At 45.5% G+C, this 19817-nt stretch overlaps 1 protein-coding gene across 7 annotated transcripts in view; it reads left to right on the top strand.

Moving 5' to 3' along the window:
- Positions 1-19817, top strand: part of ZNF653 (zinc finger protein 653) — a 480092-nt gene that overhangs the window by 50841 nt on the left and 409434 nt on the right. The window lies entirely within an intron of this gene.

Raw genomic sequence — 19817 nt, 5'->3', positions numbered from 1 at the left:
GCTTGCCCCCTAACAAGATGCAGATCATCTATGTCTAGAATGCTTTTGCACCATGCACATCAGCATTGCAACATCAGTTTAGTCCAAAACGTACTATGTATATGTACGAGATTGTTTTTTGCCCTAAGAGATGCAGTTTTATTGGGAAAGGAGTCTGTCAGGAGGGCACCTCCTTCTATTTTTGAAAAAGGTGAAAAATTGTAAGGAAAGTTTTGCGCCAGCTACCCGAGATCAAAGGTGAATTTCTGAACAAACAGGTGGCAATCTCTATGGAAATCGTGCCCTTCCCTGTTGACAAGCGTGTTCTGTCATCATTAAAAGAAACCTAAACATGCATCCTCTACTACCTAAATACGCAAGGTGCTCATCAACTGTTGCCTCATAAACAAGGCATCCTCGTTAATGGGGATACCACAGACATACACCGCCACTTCCACCATTATTCCTCTAGCCATAAAGCCCTCATCAAATTGACCATCCTAATCAGTGACCTCAAGAGCCGCCTCCTCATTAAGTCATTTACAGAAGGTGAAAAGGTGTGCGTGATAAGACTGTGTCCTTTTTGTCAATGTTGGCAGCATCATCAGTGACACCTTTGGCGGCTGTTGGTGCCTTACCACATTCCATCTGGTATGAAGGTGTATCTTTTAAGGTGAAAGTAGAACTTACTTTCCTAAGAAACCCAAGAACTAGAAGAAAGTTTTGTGTATTGAAGGTTGTCAGATCCAGGCCAGGTGGACATTTAGTTTCTTCTGGGTGGAGGGAAATATTATGTGATGCAAGAAGATGGTGCCTACTTTCCACCAAGGCTTCGTCATCTGTATTACAAGTCAAGTCAAGTCAAATTCCACTTTATTCGATTAATTAAAATCATAAAAGCATTCTACAGCAAATATCAAAAGTTCATCTAAAACAGTATTAAACAGTTAATAAATTTAAAAAGCAGAATAAAAGGCAATAATTGCATAAAATACATTAAAAAATGCACTCGAATGAGCAGTATAGATGGATCCAAGTTTCTATTGTTCTTCCAATCTTAGCCTTACTCTCTTGCATCTCACAGATGCGGCTAAAAAACTAGCAGTGCAGTACATAATTAGTGGAGAGAGCAACATCTGTAAATATAACAATGCAGGCTTATACTGGATAAAACCCAGGTCCTTCAAAATAGATTTTAAATATCTAGTGCGAGGGTCATGATAGAAGGAACAAAAAAACAAAAAGTGGGCATTATCCTGAATAGAGAAACCATCACATTTGCATGGGGACGATTCCTCCAGCTTGCACCAGTCTTTCTCATCCCACAGCACCGTATAAATTTGGTTAAACCGAAATTTGGATAAAAGCCATCTATGAAAAGGGTTGGTTACCGTTATTAAATAAGGAGCCAGCACACAAGAAGGAGATATCAGAACATGAGCCCTCACAGAGGGTTTACATAAATCGTGGGCTTCGCGCTCGGCCATGCGAATTCTCAGAAAATTTGTTTTCACCCACGGCAGGTCGGCTCTACACAGGGCTTCAGGTCTACTAAATATTTCAGGGCGTCCCAAAAGTGCTGTCGTAGTTTCAATGTAAGACAGCCACTGAATATCCCTCCTGTGATCAAGTTGGAGACAATCTTTGATGATCCGATGATTAAGGCTAAGGTTTGGGTTAAGCCAAAGCTTTATCCACATCAATAGTGGAGCTAGATTTATTATGTCTAGGATGTAACCCATTCCCAACTCTAGGTGGACTGAGTAGGTAGCCGTTGACTGGGGTAAACCCAGCAGTGAGCGAAAAAATTTATTTTCCTCAGTCTGGATATCTTTAGAATTAACGTAACCCCAGACAGCTGCACCATATCTAGCAATTGCAATAGTCTTGGCTTTATAAACGGCCATAATAGCCTCCATAGGTTTCCCCCCCAATCTCTTAGCAAAACCCAGAATTGCAGCATATGAACTTCTTACCGCATTCATTTTAGATGTTAGCTGCGGTGTCCAGGTTCCCCTCTGGTCAAAAATCACACCCAAGTAGGTAAAGACCTTGACACTAGTAATCACCTCTCCGTCACAGAAAAAAGGTTTTTCTTTACGCATACCACATCCTACTGACATGGTATGTGATTTACTTTTGTTGATCACCAGGTCGAGATTAGTCATAAAATTGCAAAAGGCATCAAGTAGCTTTTGTAAGGCAACTGGGGTCCTAGCTATAAGTACCGCGTCATCGGCATAGAGGAGCACCGGGATTGGTGCACCCCCCATGCTCGGGAAATCTTTTGTGGCAGACGTTAGGTAACCCTCCAACGAGTTCACGTAAAGCGTGAACAACATTGGCGCCAGGATGCATCCCTGGCGGACCCCTCTAGTGGATCTAAAACTCTCGGTACACTTTCCGTCGGTGGTCATTCTAATACGGGCCCTCAGATCTTTGTGGAGCTCCGCCAGAAAGTGTACCAAGGAACTGTCGAGGCCCATCTCCAGCAACATTGCCCACAGCTTAGATCTATTAACAAGATCAAAAGCTGTGGACAGGTCCATAAAACCAAGGAATAAGCTGCCCCCTTTTGCTCTGGTATATTTGGAGAGTATGAGGTGGAGGTTGAGGCATTGGTCCTCAGTACTCCTCCCTGACCTAAAGCCAAATTGTGCCTCGGACAGGATGTTATTCCCCTTAGCCCACGCAGAAATCCTCGCCAGGACAACCTTGCCTAAAATTTTTACCGAGGAGTCCAGAAGCGATATTGGTCTATAGCATTTTGGGTCTCCTCTCTGCCCTTTTTTGAATATTGGGACGATTGTAGCTAGAGACCAGGACTGAGGGAAACCCACTATTGCGGCGGCGTTAAAAACTCTAGTTAAAATGTTTGCCCAAAACAGTGGATTTGCCCTGTACATGTCCGCTGGCACTCCATCGGGGCCAGGGGCCTTGCGCCCTGCTGTCTCCTCTATGGCTCTAAGTACCTCAGTGGTTTCAAAACTCACCAGCTCCATGGGGCTCTCATTTACGGGGATTATAAAAGGGTCCGGCTCCCTGTGACTGTCATAAATTTTTTCGAAATGAGATAGCCAATCGTCCTCTGAGATATTTAGTTCCTGTGCTGAGTTTTGAGCGCCTGTAAGTAATGGGGAATTTATTATTGTCCAAAACTCAGCGCTATTTTTTAGAGTGGCTTTATCCCTTAAGTCCTCCCAAGCTTTGCTTTTTAATTCATTTTTACGCAGAGTAGTGGCCGTGTTATAATCCTTTCTTAATCGCGCCACAAGCTCCTTATCCCTTGGGCGTGTGTTGAGGGCTTTTTTAAGGCGGTTATGAGCTTTACTGCAATTTTTATCAAACCAGCCTTTCGCCGGCTTTTGTTTAGCCCCCTGCCCTTTGGCTAAAAGACTGCTAGACACAAACCGGCAAATATCTTCAAAGGAAGATATGATATCATTGTGCCCAGCTGATGGAGTGGCACACACAATTAACTCTTCCGCGACTGATTTGGATAAAGTTATAAAAAAAAATTCCGGTACAACCGTCTCCCATTTAAGTCTTCTCCCCTGATCCTTTTCCTTTACAGGCAGTATAGTCCGATGGGGAACAACAGATTTTGACAAGAAGGCACTATTTGTTAACACCAAGCCAACAGGATTATGATCACTCATGGGCATAGCAATTGCATTATATGAAATCACATAATTAAGAAAATATCTCGAAACAAAAATAAAATCAATTATCGAGTCGCTAGCCCTTCCCGTGTAGGTGGCAACCCGTGTAGTATTATCATAAAATTCAGGTTCAAATAGCTCATTTTCCTGCAGTACATGTTCAAGTGCTCGACCCTTCTGTGTGTGTTCTAAATGAGGGGGTGACCCGCTGTTTGGCCCCTCCGATTCCGCCATAACACATTTTGAACACAAATGAACATTAAAATCACCCATTAAAATGAATCGATACAGAGTGGAATGCTTGTCTCCGTAGAGAATTAAAAAATCAGATAACCAATTAAAATGCAAGTATTCTGGATTGCTGTTAGGAGCATTATAACAGTTAACCAACAATAGTTTGCCACCATCCTCTAAAGTTAACTCCATAATAATAAAGTTATTGGAAGCGCAGTCTATCATAATCAATTTGCCTTTTAAGTTCACCGAAACCAGCATCATGAGACCTCCTTTGTTCCGTCCGGCAGGGGAAGGCAAAGCAGGGACAAAAAAGGATGTGAAGCCATCTATCCAGTAGTCACACTCCAAGTCCCAAGTCTCTTGCAAGGCGATAACATCATAACGCTTTACAAAGTTTTCCCAATTGGGGTCTCCCTTCTTAGCCCGCAACCCAGCAATGTTCCAAGATAACAGCCTAACCGTGTCCCCATTGTCACTAATAATCTCTAGTGAACTGTTCTTAACCGCCTCAGAAGAAGGTACATGGACCACTGGTGTTGGGGCCGCTACGGCGGCGTCCTCTGTACCCTCTCCCTCACCCCGTCAATCACAGAGGTCGAGGCCTGAGAGCACATTAAACCTGTTATATGTTGTAATGGGGGGACCAAATGTACTAGAGTTATCACGGCCCAGCAACGAACTTTGATGAGCCCGACTGGGCCCCACCGGGGTAAATGGATTTGATCTTGGTCTGGGCAAGGAGGGAAAATTGGCCTGATTGTAGAAATACCCAAGTGGACGAACTCGGATACTATTACTGTCCTCCAACAGGGATGCTGCCCGTAGGAGGACTGTGGCCACATGTTGTGGGTATTTAAAGTTCACAACCACGCAATCCCCTCTACATGATTTCCTTGATGGGCCAATCCAATTCACTCTCCTCGTCGTAATAATATCTCCAGCATGTTTGGAAGGGAAACCACATTTAGCACCTAACCAGGCCACCACTTTGTTTTTGAGAGAATCATGCGCTTCCTCTTGCGGCTCAGTATTACCTGAGCAGAACAACGGAACATTTGCAAGTACGATGACATAAGGGGCGCAATCCGGGGGCAAATTAATAGTATTGACGCGTCTACTTTGTGCAACATTATTGTTATATAAGGGGCCAGATCTCTGCAATCCCCTAGCCTGATCAGCATCCAAATCTGCTGGTGGGGGGTAGATGGCTGGGGTAACAGTAGGGTTGTTAACCGGGCAACTAACCAGAGGGATCAAAGAAGGAGGGTTGGGGGCTTTTGTAGCACTATCTCCCATCACTTCAGGAATTGTTAAACTAAATTGAGGGGGTAAGGGATTCACCTGAGAAAGTTTAACCAGCTGTTGGTCCAATAGACCTCCTAGTCTTTTAAGCTCCGCATTTGCGGTGTCCAATTTGACTGTAAGACAGTCAATGGAAGCCTTAAGTTTTAGGTCAACAGCCGCCTCAATACGTTTAATTAGAGAATCAAACTGCTCTGGGCTCAGTGTAATACTGGGTTCCTTTATAATCTCTGCATTTGGTTTGGATTTGGGGGAAATGTAACTATCCGGCCGGTGAGTTTCCCCTCTTCTCCTGTGGACAGTCTTACCCCCCCTCTTGCTTTGCTGCCTTCTGCATGATCTAAAGGGTCTCTTTCCCCTAATTTCTTCCAATATTTCTGCCTCTTCCTCAGAGTCAGGGCATAACGTATCATTCATTGTAGAGACCATTAATCCAGTATCAGGCTCCTGGTGAATGGAGGCTACTGTATTACTTATTGGTTCAGTAGCGTTTTGTTCATCTAGCATACAGTCCAAGATTCTTTCGCCATCTTGGAAATCCTCCAGTGTAGCAGCTCTAGCTGGGGAGGGGACGTAATCCAGAGCGTCTGCTTTACCTAAAGAAGCCCTTCTATCCTCGTTGATTTTGGTCACCCTCTTAACAAGAAAATTATTCATGGAACCAGCCCCCGTGACCACCTTGTTTTTCTTAGGGCCAGACATCATAGAATATGGGCCGAAATTGAATGTCGGCTATAACTAAATACAGATTACAGCCAATGTACGCTAACGCTGAACACCTCCACAGCAACACTCATGGAGCAAGAATGTGAATGTGAAAGACAACAGCAGTACCTGATGTGGGGCAGATGTCCTGGAAAACCAATGTCAGAGGGATGGCCCAGCCCAGCCTTGTCCAGCCCCGGACGGCCACAGACGGCCCGCCCTTTGCCCGGGCTTAGCCCGGCGCCGCCCGCGCGCGTCCCGCGTCGCGCGTCTCTACAGGCTGTAAATACGCCCCGCCGTCAGGGGGAGTGACCGCTGGTCACGAGGTCACCCCGCTCACCCCTGGTCCACGTAGTTGCTTCCCTGGGTCCGGTGTCAGCGGCAAAGAGGCACCAAGCACGCCCCACGAAGCGTCTCCCGCGAAGCGGGAGGCGCGAGTTGCAGATAAAGCAGCCGATGCAGGGGGGGAGTGACCGCTGGTCACGAGGTCACCCCGCTCACCCCTGGTCCACGTAGTTGCTTCCCTGGGTCCGGTGTCAGCGGCAAAGAGGCACCAAGCACGCCCCACGAACAAAACCTGTGAGAGGGTCACATATCCCTAACCTCCAGTGGTCCTGGTGGCAGCAGAATTCTTGTGATCACTTTATGGATCAAATTTGCATATTCTGTTTACATAGCATACGCAAACAAGATGAAAAGCTTTTTTTTTAAAGGCTACAACCCAAAGGCTTGCTCGCCAACATAGGAAAACCCCAGTCGAAATTCCTTTATACTTAAAAAACCCTTCTACCTCACCAACATCAGTTTTTATAATTCGTTAGTCCTGAGCTCAGGGCATATCTCATATACTCTGTCGTATTCCCATGGCTTCAACGCCGATCCTCCGGAGCAGTTGTGACCATTGTACTCCCTGACTAGAAAATCAAAAAAATGCCCTGAAGGTTTTCGTTGTCCTAGTAATTACGGGCACATTTTTCTGTTTTCTTTGCATCCCACATTCATTGTAGCCATTCGTGGACAATTGGCGGTTTTCTTTTGCCCAATAGGGTTGCAATGGTCCTTCTTTTGGACTGCAGGGCCAATGAGATCTGTTTCCCTATAGTGATAATAACGGGAAGGTGAGTCGATAGGCAGGCCCAGCAACATGTGTGAGAGAAATCCGAGTAGGCTGGTATGCAATATATAATCTAGGGCTTCTCCCCAATAAGCATTGAGTTTAAGGCATCTCCACAGCAAATGAGTCAGTATCCCTGTCTCCACAGTCTCATCAGCATCTGACCAAGTTATAAGTGTCCAATTAATGAGCGTTATCAGGGGGTCAGTGAATGGTCAGTTTGACCTTGGCTTCTCCTGCTGGCCAGTATTTTGAACTCTGGTGTATGTTTGCTCCCATTCTTTTCCAGATATATCTGGCTTAGGTATTTCTTCCATCGCAATCGCCCTAGTAACTTTCTGGGCATTTAAGCTTCAATTAGTAGTGCACGTGTATCTCAAAATAGTGTCATCATCCTTGAGCACTAGCCATCTTTCAAATCTCATCAAGTGTCTGCATGCAGTTGGTTTGATTGAGATCTTAAGGGCCCATTTGGGACTCTGCCAGCAGTGATACCTCTTCTTTTCTGGGATATCAAGTCAAATGGTTTTGAAGTGTTTAATTATCACTGAATTTAACAGATCTCACAATCTTGTACATTTGCCTATCGTCCACACCTCATAAGACTGAGGGTTTACTGCAGTAGAAGAGGTTCTCAATTATAGGCTTAAATGGGAAGGAGAACAAACTGGGTCCCGTACGGGTTACTACTTTGTATCATACTTTTTGGTGACTGTTAATGAATACAGGCCCCATGGCCTATGTGTTCTGTCCTACCAGAGGACTTTCCATATGTTCCTTCCACTGTTGCCTGATCAGTGCCAAACCGTTGCTTCTTCTTATGTCTGTTCCTCATTTCACCTCAAAATGGAGCTGGGTGGCTTGGTAATACGTTAGAACAGTGGTTCTTTACCTGTGGTCTGGGGACCCCTGTGGGGGTCTTCGAATCCTACTCATGGGGTCCGCAACTGCTTAGAAAATTAACTTATATTAACATATTAATAAAGTGTATATAAATACAGAAGCAAAATGCACAGTTGAAATTTTTAAAACATTCTGTAAATGTGAAGGAATTTGAAATTGAACTCTAAAAGATAAAGTTAGTATCTTCAGATTGATTCATGGGAGCAGTGCAAGTGCATCAAACAGAATACAGTGTGAGCGATGAGTAGCCTCAACTGAATTTAGAAAAGCTCCATACTTCCCATTAATTTTAAAATATAGATCTTTTTTGTATTTGGTTGGGTTTAAAATAAAACATTTAGTCATTTTTATATTTGTTTGATGAATGCTTGTTTCTGGTTTTTTTTTAAATCTATTGTTTTGCAGTCTAAATTATCTAAAATGCATAGGCCGGGGTCCCAAGCTTCCACTGATTACTCAGTGGGGATTCCCGCATTCCAAAAATGATTCAGTGCGGGTCACAGAGTTCCAGTAATGATTAAAGGGAGGGTCCTAGGAGTTAAAAGGTCAAGAACGACTGCGTTAAAATATCGAGAAGAACCAATCTTCCCTCTTTCGATGGTACAGCCATCTTACTTTGGCAAACCTTGGTTGCTTTCTTGCCAAAATAAAGTTCTGCAGTGCACTCTGTAATTGTTGAATTAGTGCAATTGTATGTGGGAATGGGATAGTTTGAAAGAAGAGAATTTTGGGTTATATTGTAATTTTCTCCCCTTCTGTGCGTCCCAAACAGTAGAGCTCACTATAATCCATGATTGTAATTGTGTCCAAATAGTTTGTAGGACGGGGGTATAGTTTGCAACTGCTAGTGGATCTAATTAATGCGTAATGCAAATGCCCGAATATTTAGGTGTATCTGAAAGACTTGCTGAAGAGGAAACTGGGCCTTTATTTTATTTAGCTGATCTAATGGTACAGACAGTCAGCACCTGAGGTTTTTGCAGCTTCACTTGGAACCCTGAGATTTCCGTTTATTTGTCCAATTCCTGCATAAACTCTGGTTAGACTGCTCTATGAGTGCAGTCTGGATGTTACCCACATACTAAGTTGAATTGTATGTTTCGTTGCCAATTTTGTCTCTCTGAATTATTGCCTGTGGCTTCGATTGATGCTGTTCAGCATCGGCAAAACAAAAAAAGTGATTGCCAGTGCTGAACAGCATATACAATAAAAGGAAAAAAAGGCGCAATGATGTATACGACCCATGCGTCATTAAGTGGCAGTTATTTTGTTTTTTTTGTTTCTCATTGTTCCAGATTGCAAATGTCCATATTGGAACATCAAATAAAACAAATATAAAAACTGTGTCAACACATTATTTTCCTAGACAAGAGCAGACCTGTAACATTTCAGCTGCTGGGGCCTCAAAAAAGATTGTTGAAAAAAAAAACTCCAACAAGAGACTGGGAAGCAACAGATATAGCCATTGAATATGAAGCAATAGTATGAGATTGACAAGAAAACCAACCAATACTTGTGAGAAAGTGACCTCTTTCTTGCATGGTATGCCCCCACATTTTGCTGAATTGCTGAATTACTTTGACTGAGTGTGCCCTGGGCTCCTGCCAATTAGGTACCCAGGGCCTGTGTTATTTCCCTAAAACTGCATTAAAGCCTAAAACCCAATTGGCATCTCTGGCCACATGTCAGCCCCTGGTAAATGGTACCATAGGTCACCAGGGCACTGTGACCAGAGAATGCTCCTAAGGGCTGCAGCACTTATTGTGCCACCCTTAGAGGCCCTGTACCGTGACACACACACACTGCCTTTGCAGGCTGAGTGTCTGGGTACAGAACAAAACAAAGAGACGACATGGCACACATCCCTGTGTGCCATGTCCACAAACCACTGCCCTGGCATACATCAGTCAATCTTCTAGCTGGGTGCCCTATGCAAGTGGTGAGGGTACAGGTGCATGAGCCCTGTACCCCGGTCCATTCCTGGGCCCTGTAAGTGCAGTGCTGCCATTAAGAGTATATGGTGCGGGGAGGTTGTCATTAGGAACTCCACAGCACCATGATGGCTGCACTGAAGACTGGGAAGTTTTGTATCAAACTTCTCAGCACATTAAACCCACACTGATGCCAGTGTGGGATTTAATGTAAAATGCACGACAGATGGCATCTTAAAAATGCCCCCTGAAACTCGACCAACTCCCAGTGACCTGTATGAGTGGTTGCGCAGGCTACCACCACCAGACATGTTTCTGGATCGCTGGCAGTTCGGGGCTGGACTGTTCCCATGAGGCACAGGGTCAGATTGATTTGCATATGGCTATGTCTGAACTGGGGTGCTGGAGTGAGCTAAAGAATGATGATGGATTAAAAACAGATCAGTTGACTGGGGGTGAGTGTTTGATTTGCTCAAACGCTCCGTCCATCATCCCCTTTGGTATCACTCTAATCCAAACTCAAGTATAAGTACTGGTATTATTCCTTCTGTGCAGTCTTTGGAACTGAATTGTGTGCTTAGGCTTGTCTCTGGGATGATCGGCAGGTGGGTGGATAGAGCAATAGCAAGGAGTTGTTGATGAAGCAACAGAGAAACTTTGGAAAGGTTTAAAAAAAGAGAGGTGGGAGAAGCATGGAGAGCCAGGACATGGAGAGAGAGCTACTTAGAGTGCTGAGTAGAAGAGAAACACATGGGTGATAGAGCAATGTGGAGGTGAGGGGAGAAGCCCACGGGTGAGAGTGCATTGGGGAGAAAGCACACGAAGGCAAGCACATTGTGGAGGGGGCTAGGAGAACCCTACGGGCAAGAGAGAGCAACACTGAGCACTGTGGAGGTGGGAAGAGAAGAGAGACAGCTGGAAAACATACAATCATGGAGTTTTTAACCAAAAATATTACATTGATTCTTGAAATTAAACAGTGGAAGAGTACACGTAATGAGGCCATAGTCCGGGTAAGTGACAAACACAAGAAGTGGAAGGAAAGTCTACGCAAGCTAATGAGTAAAAAACAAGCAATTGAGAGTGACATTACAGTCAACCTGTGGTGAGAAATGGCTAGGCAATAGGTCTTTTTCGCAAACAAGGCAACTTGTGCTGCCTGTTAGGCGAGACTAGAAAGTAAGGAAGGACAGTGGACATCCTGCCTCCTCTGAACATAAAAGACAAGTAGAAAATAACATTTACTCACACATGCGAAAGTGTGCTGATAGTTACTGAGCATCCAGTCTTTACATTTGGAACCAAATCCGAATGTATCTAATGTCGTGTTCAGGATTTGCCTGTTGATCCAGTCAAACAGCTTCTCAGCATCAAATGAATATAGGGTCACATTTTTCTGAGTACTATGCATGTTATCTATATAATGCATTACTTTTTTGTCTTTTCTCCACAATGTCTTCCTGCTTTGAAGCCTGATTGATCAGGGTCTATTAAATCCTAGCATAGTTTGACCGTTTCTGACTGCTAAGACACCAGTGACTAACCTATATTCACTAGCAAGATAGGATTATATGAGCTACAAAGGCTTGGGTCTTTCGCTAATTTGGGGGGAATTATCACCATTGCTTCCAGCATAGATTCATTTTACACAGTTTTTCACAGAATCATCAAAAAGCTAGTGAAGAATCTGAACGAGCCTTTGAGCCTTGGAGATTTCTTCACTTGTAATTTAGCTACATAAAATACCACCTCCTTGGGTGTGATGTGTTATAATGAGTTAGCCTGTTGCATAGTGAGCATTGAGAGTTGTTGCTGACTCCAGATATTGAGCTACAGCATGGTATTTGGAGATCCCGTTCTGTATAGTATTGTGAATCCCTTTTAAAGTTGGCTCTGAGTTTGTAAGCCAGTAGCATGCCCACTTTCTTGGTCCCACTGCAGAATTTTCTATTTGGCCTGACTGTAGCATCGTTCTTCCTGTCAGTGTCTAGGGCTTTAACTTGTGAACTTTCAGCTACCAGTTTCTGGCCTATATTCTGGAACTTGTTCTTTAATATATGCCCTCTAGTTTCTTCTGTTGAGATTCAAGTTTGGAGCAGGTCGTCACTCTTTTCTTATTGAGTGCTTTTAAGGTAGCCATCAGATGTGTTCTGATAACTGCTTTAAGTCATGTTATTCTCCCTTTGTTGTTTTCTCCGAAAAATCATTCAACTCCTTCAGTAATTGAAATTGTCAAGTTTTCATCATCTGTCTGTCTCATATTAACCTCATGGGAGATTTGCTTCTAATCAAATAGGGTAATGTGCCCAATCTCTGAAGCGATCACTTCCTCTCGTAGAACAGAGGTAATAAAAAAATAGTACATCTTGGCGCATGTGCAGTTAGCTGCGGCAAAGAAGGTGTAATTTGTTATGTCTTGGTGTTGAGTCTTCCATATATTCACAAGCCTCATTTGGTTTAACTAATCTGGAGTCTCTCTAGTCATAGTGCCTAATTGGTCCGTCCTTAAGATGGAGCTATCCTGCATTCCTTCCACCACTGTTTTAACGTCCTCCCACCTATAATTGTGTTCATTATTCTTCATAGTTTGTTAGGCCCAGAATATTCTTTGCTTGTTTAATAGCTCTGGGGATGTTCTTTTTCTCTTTCCATTGAAAGATTAGATTGGGCAAGTACACTCATTGATACATGCTTGGATAAGAGCGTAAGAAGGTCATTCACTTTTTCAAGTCGCTGCATCGGCGGAGTGTGGCGTTATTATATATTCATTTAGCTACTCCCTGTGTTATTTCCCCTTGCGCATTGGCTCTTGTCGCTATTCTGTATCTTCAAAGAAATGCACCATTCTCAGGATGCATGGTGGAAAGGCTCTGTAGGTGCAATCCAGTCTTGGTGGTGTATCTTCCATGTGGCCTATAGTTGTGTGGACTACATCTCAGACTGATTCCTGAATGTCCTTGTCTTCTGCTCCTCTCTGTAGTCTTTATTTTGATATTATTCCGCATTGCACATTTTTCCACATCTTCATATTTGATTTCTAAGTTATCATTCCGCTTATGAAGGGAGCTAATGTTATCCAGCAACCTATGTTGTTCCTCTATTCTACCATCCCAGTTCTTTTAATGTCATATACTTGTGCACCTAATGATGCCAGGTCACGCTTTAGCTCTCCTGACTTAATGTCTTTAAGAAAGCTGTTTAGTTAGTCTTGGATAATCTCTGCATGTGTTTGCCTTTTTATTTCATTATTTACAGATTATTGCAGTGAGGCTGGCAGACCTATCTTTTTTTATCCTTCTATGAAGATTTGTTGATAACAAATCTTTACCGGAGAGCTACAGCTTAGTTCCAGTTGCTGCTTTTTCTCCTGCTGGTTAATTCTAGAGAAGCTAAACACTTTGCAGTTACTGACTTTTCCTAAGGAATGAGGCTCTGCTATAATTGGATCGCTTTTGTGATTTCAGTTATGTCCTTTTGATGAGTACACTTTTGCCCCTCTGTGAGGGCAAGGCATCCAGTCACCAATATGCCTAGGTAGTAGCAACCAACACTCCTGTCTGGGCAGTTTCCGAGATTTCTCTTGGTGTTGCTCGGGTATTATTGTTAAGGCTTGATTAGGATCTGTGTTGATGTGCTCTACCCATGGTCTTCGCCCAGGGGGCATCTTGCCCTTATAGAGATATTGCTGCTACTTACTTCATTATGTTATTTTTGTAAGTTTATGTTTCTCTGTTTTATTGTCTCAGACACACTGTTTCAGTCACAAACTAGTTTGAAGCTCAGGCCTCTTGGCAGTTTAGCCTTGCTGCTAAATTCAGACTTTGCTGTTCTATGTGAATCAATTGGTGATACTCACCTCAGCTTGCTCCTAATAAGGTGGGTAGCTCCCTCATTTCTGTTCTTAGGCTCTAGTCAGTAGCTCTAGGATCTATGGAAACCTGTACTTTCTTCCACCAGATTGTTTTGGCAGTCATTAGTCATCTCGAGTAACTGGCGGTCAGAGAGTTACCATTGCTGCTTCTTGGTGCGCCTTCGGTTGTTCTGGGATGGCGTTTGTGCTGTCTCTGATAAATGCTATGGGTATTTGTATAGCAGACAGCCCCCACTGAAGGGAATCCTGGTGCTGAAGCAGGTGTTGTTCGGCCCAAGCTAGGGTCGGGCTAGATGAAGAGCCAGGTCTTCAGTTCAGTTTCTTGTGAAATTCAAGAACTGAAAAGGGGACTCTGATGTGCTGGGGCTGGCTGTTCTAGGCTTTCTGAGCGAGGTAAGAGAGTACACAACTGTTGGATCTGATTCTGCTTATGCGAGGGGGGTTGAGTAGGAGTCTGGCTCAGTGGAGGTGTCTGGTAGGTGTATGGAAGTTTATGCGGGTGTTGAGGTACACAGGGCCAATGTTGTGTAAGGCTTTGTACGTGTGTGTGAGGATTTTGAAGAGTGCTCATTTGTGGATTGAGATACAGTAGAGCTCTTTGAGGTGTGGGGTGGGAGGTTGAGGGGCAACCTGACCGCAGAGTTTTGTACGGTACTGTGGTCAGATGAGCACTGATTCCAGCATAGAGTTTGTTGCTGTAGTCCAGCATGCTAGTAATGAGAGCCTGTGTGACAGTTCTGCAAGTGTTGATGGGGAGCCATTTTAAGATGTTTTTGAGCAGCGTGAGTGTCTGGAAGCAGGAGTTGGAGACTTGGACGTTCATGGTGAGTTGATTGTCGATTTCTATTCAGAGGTTCTCTGCATGAGAAGCTGGCCCAAGTTTGGTAGGCCATCGGGTGGAGTGAGCAGGCGTCTTTGATGACGAATACTACTTCCGTCTTGTCTGTGTTGAGCTTGAGGCAGTTGTTTTTAATCCATCTAGTGACTTTGGTCAAGCAGGCCTAGAAAATAGTCCAGCTATTTTGCGCATTGTTAGAGAGGGAGAGTAAGAGCTGGATGACGGTAGTTTAGGATATGATGTTGATTCCGTCGTCGCAGATGATGCTGCCGAGCAGAGCCAATAGATGTTGAACAGAGTGGGGCTGAGTGAGGATCCTTGTGGAACTCCAGATAAGGTAGACTTCGAGGTGAAGTGGGCCATGCTGACCAACTGGGTGTGGCCTGTCAGGAAAGAGCAAATTTAGCGAAGCCCAAGACCTTGGATTCTGATTTTGTGCAGTCGATGGATAAGGATGGGTGGGAGATGGTGTCGAAGGTTGCTGAAAGATTCAGTACGATGAGGGCCAGGGTGTCGCCTGTATCCATGATCATCCGTATGTCATCTGTGGTGGCAATGAGGGCAGTCACTGTACCATTTTTGAACCTGACTCTAGATTGAGTGGTGTCAAGGAGGTGTTTGTCAGTGAGGCGGTGGCTAGGCGTTTGTCATCTTTACCAAGACCTGTGCTGGGTAGGGTATTAGCAGGGAGATAGGCCGGTAGTTGGCTAGCGTCTTCGGGTCTGCTGAGTGTTTCTTGAGGAGGGGAAACACTGTAGCATGTTTCCAAGCATCTGGGTAGGTGGCTGTGATGATTGATTCGTTCAGGACTAGGGGTGAGGTCTGCGCTGATGAGGTCAAGTCCTTTGATGAAGATGTGGTGATGGCAGGGGTCAGAGGGAGCCCATGGAGTGTATGACTGCATGGTTGTTGTGGTTTAATGAGTGGTGGTAGTGGGCCAGGTGGTCAGGGTTGTCCTCTGGGTGTCTGTAGAGATGGGCTGGAGGGTGGAAGAGTCCGGTTGGGGCTTGAGCTTTTTGTAAATGCTGGTGATCTTGTTGATGAAGAGTAGGGAATGCTTGGTGCAGAGGTCCTTAGAAGGAGCTATGCTGGCAGAGTTGCTGCTACAGAGGTGAAGTCTTTCACTATGGCAAGGTATTCCTTGGCGCTGCTGGTGCTGCTTTTGATGTGGTCAGTGAGCTCAGCATTTGATGGCACTGACATGCTGATAGTACCTTCAAATCCTTCCTGTCTTTTTCACTTGGGTGGGTCATTGTTTGTTCTTCTCCCACACAATTTTTTTTGCAGCCAGGTATGTTCTGAGAGACAACCACTTCTGACCTAGTTTGCCATCCTTTCATCTCTGCTCGTGTCCACTCTTTAGCGTCTCTCCCCAGAACTGCCACTATCTTTGAAAGAGGTCTAGCAGCTTGTCTGGGAGCGACTCTGAACTCACCCCTTGCTAGCTGGCATCGATGTCATGTGTAATAACCACTTAAAACAGTAGGAAAACAGGGAGATCCAAAAATCCTGCTACTTAATTCTCCTGCTGGCCATGCCCCCTTGTCATCAATGTAAATTATGCTAGACCAATTTTATTGGCGGATGTTCCTTTTCTGGAAGATGCACCCTCGATTTGCCAGATTGCACATCTAAAAATCCAATTCAGTGTGCCCAGGAACCTCTGTCAATAAAAGACACCCTCCTACCACTTCCCTCTTTTTTTTTTGCACCACTTGCTCGTTTTAATTCGGAGCAAGGCAGTTATAATGAAAGTTCCAGTGTTGAAGACGAAAGTGTAGTTACCTGAAACTACAAGTTCGAGGCATATGAGCTGCAGATTACACACTTTTGCATAGATCGCCATCTGGTGTTGGGTCCGGATGTTTGCACTTGTTTTTGTCCTGGAAAGTCTTTGGAAGTCACGAGGTATGTGACTCCTCCTTAGGATCATAGTGCGCATGGGCATTGGCTCCATCCTCAGATTGTTTTTTTCCGCCATCGGGTTCGGATGTGTTTCTCGCGCTCCAGTCGGAACCGTTACCGATTCCAGTTTCGACGCGCAATCCTTCACCTTTTCGACGGTATTGTCTTGAACGTGACCCCTAATCGGCGCGCATCTCTGCCAATCTTCCATTCTGGTTGTCGAAGAAGGCCTTTGGGCCGTACCGAGCCTTGGCATCTGGCTCATGGAAAGGACGCCATTTAAGAAGTGTCCTCGATGTGGGTCAAAGTTTCCCCACACCGATCTGCATGACGTGTGTAACCTCTACCTCTCTCCCGAGCACAAGGCCAGAGACTGTCCCGCTTGTGCCTCCTTCCGTTCGAAGAAGACCATCCGGGATCGACGAGCTCGAAGGACTATGGCTCGCTCGTCGAGTTCGATCCCCGACGACATCTTCCACGAGGTTGTCGATGTGCCAGAAGAACGGGTCGAAGAAGAGCTCATCAGCGCCTCTTGACGCCGATGATTCAGACGTCGAAGACATGACTCCAGCTCAACGGGTCGTAACTACAGACGTCGACCCCGACCCACTCCCTACAACAACAAAGGCTTCAGTCACACCTTCGTCTTCGGGCTCAGGTGCACACCGACACACTGCTTCCCATGCCCCGCCCTCGGGCCCGGCAAAGAAGCCTACTAAGCCTTCCGGCGACTCGGGCTCGAGTCTGCCTGCTACCGGTGCCCAGACCCAATCATCGGCACCGAAAAAGAAGCCGCACCCACCCTCGGGCCGACTGCTACTTCCACCCTGAAACCTTTGTGACCGAAGACTCCAACTAGTGACTCCCCGGCACCGAAAAAACACTCGGAGCCGACGAAGAAGCCACTCCCCAAAACTTCGGACTCGCGCTCTTCGGAGCCGAAAAAGGCATCGACACCGAAAAAATGCACAGAGACTGACAAATCTCATTGCTCCAAGCCCAAAACTGCTCCGCAGCCAGCGCCGAAAAAGCCCTCGAAGCCGACATCGTCGACACCTAACATCCAAACTTCCTTGGAAGAGCTTTTTCAACCAGATTTAACAAAAAACTTTAACTAAACACCCTAAAACCGGTCAATTGACTCTCAGTTCCAGAAGGAGACCACTGAGCATGCCTGCACCAGCTCCACCACCTAAAAAGAGGGATATAGCCACATCACCTCTTAGGGTACCTTCTCCACCACCACCTCCCCGACCTCCGTCTCCTACGCCATCCCCTCCACCAGTAGATGACGACGACACATATGATGACACAGGGGACGGTGACAACATACCACTAGATGACCCCAGTCCTCCAAGCTCCCCTGACCCCTGGGATGACTATAATACGCCTGATGTCCCTAATGTCCCACAAGAGGACATCTACCCCTCTAGGCCTTCCCCACCAGAAGATACCATGGGGATTAATCAGCTAATACACCGGGCTGCTCAGTACCACGGGATCGACCTCCATACAGATCCAGTAGAAGATGATTTTTTAATGGACACTTTCGACACCACCCAAAGGTTCAGATCCACTTTGCCCATGCTCAAAGGGGGTGATTAAACACTCTACAGAAGTATTTAAAGACCCTGTCAGGACTAGAATCATCAATCCTAGAATAGTGAAGAAATACAAAGCTGCCCCTACAGACCCAGCTTACATCAGGGGCCCTGTTCCATTAGACTCCATGGTCGTCTCAAATGCTAGGAAACTGGTCAACAGGTGATGCAGCTCCGCCTGACAAAGAGTCTAAACTCCTGGACGCCTGGTAACAGAACAGCGTCCCAGGCAGCTAATATTTGGCGCATCGCAAATACTCAAGCCCTGTTAGCCAGATACAATAAGGCTCACTATGAAGAGTTAGAGTCCCTGCTCCAACACCTCCCCGACAAATACAAACATAAGGCCAACGACCTAATACAAGAGGGTAAACTTATCACAAACACCTCTATCCGGTGTGCTCTTGACGTAGCAGATACTGCGTCCAGAGCAGTGAACACAAGCGTCCTTCTTCGTAGGCACGCATGGCTACGCATTTCCGGGTTTAAACCTGAGGTGCAAAGCGCTATACTTAATCAGCCATTCGACCAGCAACACCTCTTTGGCCCTAATGTTGATGCGTCCCTTGAGAAGATGAAAAAGGACACTGATACAGCCAAATCAATGGGAGCCTTGCAATCGCAAGCTCCCAGACGTTCTTTTTGTCGCTCATCCTACAGGGGCAACTCCAGGGGAATACTCGTCTGATACCCCATCCACCTCCTACAAGTCTCCCATCCAATCCACCTTCACAAGAGGTTACCACAGAGGAGGATACCGAGGTAACAGTAACAAAGGCAGAGGCAAAACTAACAACACCCGCTCTGCCTCCACCCCTGCCCAATGACTTCCTTTTGCTTCCCCCGGACCATTCCACTCCTGTCGGGGGAAGACTACAGCAGTTCCTTCCTGTCTGGACCAACATCACCACAGACAGGTGGGTGCGACAAATAGTGCAATCAGGTTACTGTCTCGTACTTACCTCTACCCCCAAAAGATTCCACCCAAACAGCGTCCAATGTCAGCAGACCATTTGTCACTCCTCAAACAAGAGGTGTTTTCCTTACTACAAAAAAGGGCAATAGAACTAGTTCCCCTGCACCAGCAAAACAAGGGAGTTTACTCCCTGTATTTTCTCATACCAAAGAAGGATGGCTCTCTGAGACCTATTCTAGACCTCAGGCCACTAAACAGGTACATACAATCAGACCACTTCCACGTGGTCACACTTCAGCAAGTCCTCCCTCTGCTTTCACAGGGCGACTTCCTGGCCACCTTAGATCTCAAAGACGCCTATTTCCATATTCCCATACACGCTGCTCACAGAAAATATCTCCGCTTTATAGTGGACGGGCAGCACTATCAATTCAAAGTACTCCCTTTCGGAGTCACAACAGCACCAAGGGTTTTCACCAAGTGCCTAGCAGTAGTTGCAGCCCATCTAAGAAGACAACACATTCACGTCTTCCCATACCTCGACTCGTACAACCAGTGTGTTCATCAGTGTGTTCATCACACTCACGCGACTACCCAATTACTCCACGACCTGGGGTTCACAGTAAACCACACCAAGTCTCATCTGCAACCCTCTCACATACAACAATACCTCGGCGCCACAATAAACGCCTCAAAAGCGTTAGCCTATCCCAGTCCACCAAGGATAGCACGCATTCTCGCTCTCCTACCCAAATTTCAGCCGCACCACTCTTTCCCTGCTCGAGTGTTCATGCAGCTCATAGGGATTATGGCCTCTTGCATTTTCATAGTGCCTCACGCAAGACTGCAGATG

The sequence above is a fragment of the Triturus cristatus genome, chromosome 4_2, assembly GCF_964204655.1.
Source record: "Triturus cristatus chromosome 4_2, aTriCri1.1, whole genome shotgun sequence".
Classification (NCBI taxonomy): Eukaryota; Metazoa; Chordata; class Amphibia; order Caudata; family Salamandridae; genus Triturus; species Triturus cristatus.
The sequence above is the reverse complement of the archived record's forward strand: the minus strand, read 5'-3'. Positions and strand labels throughout refer to the sequence as shown.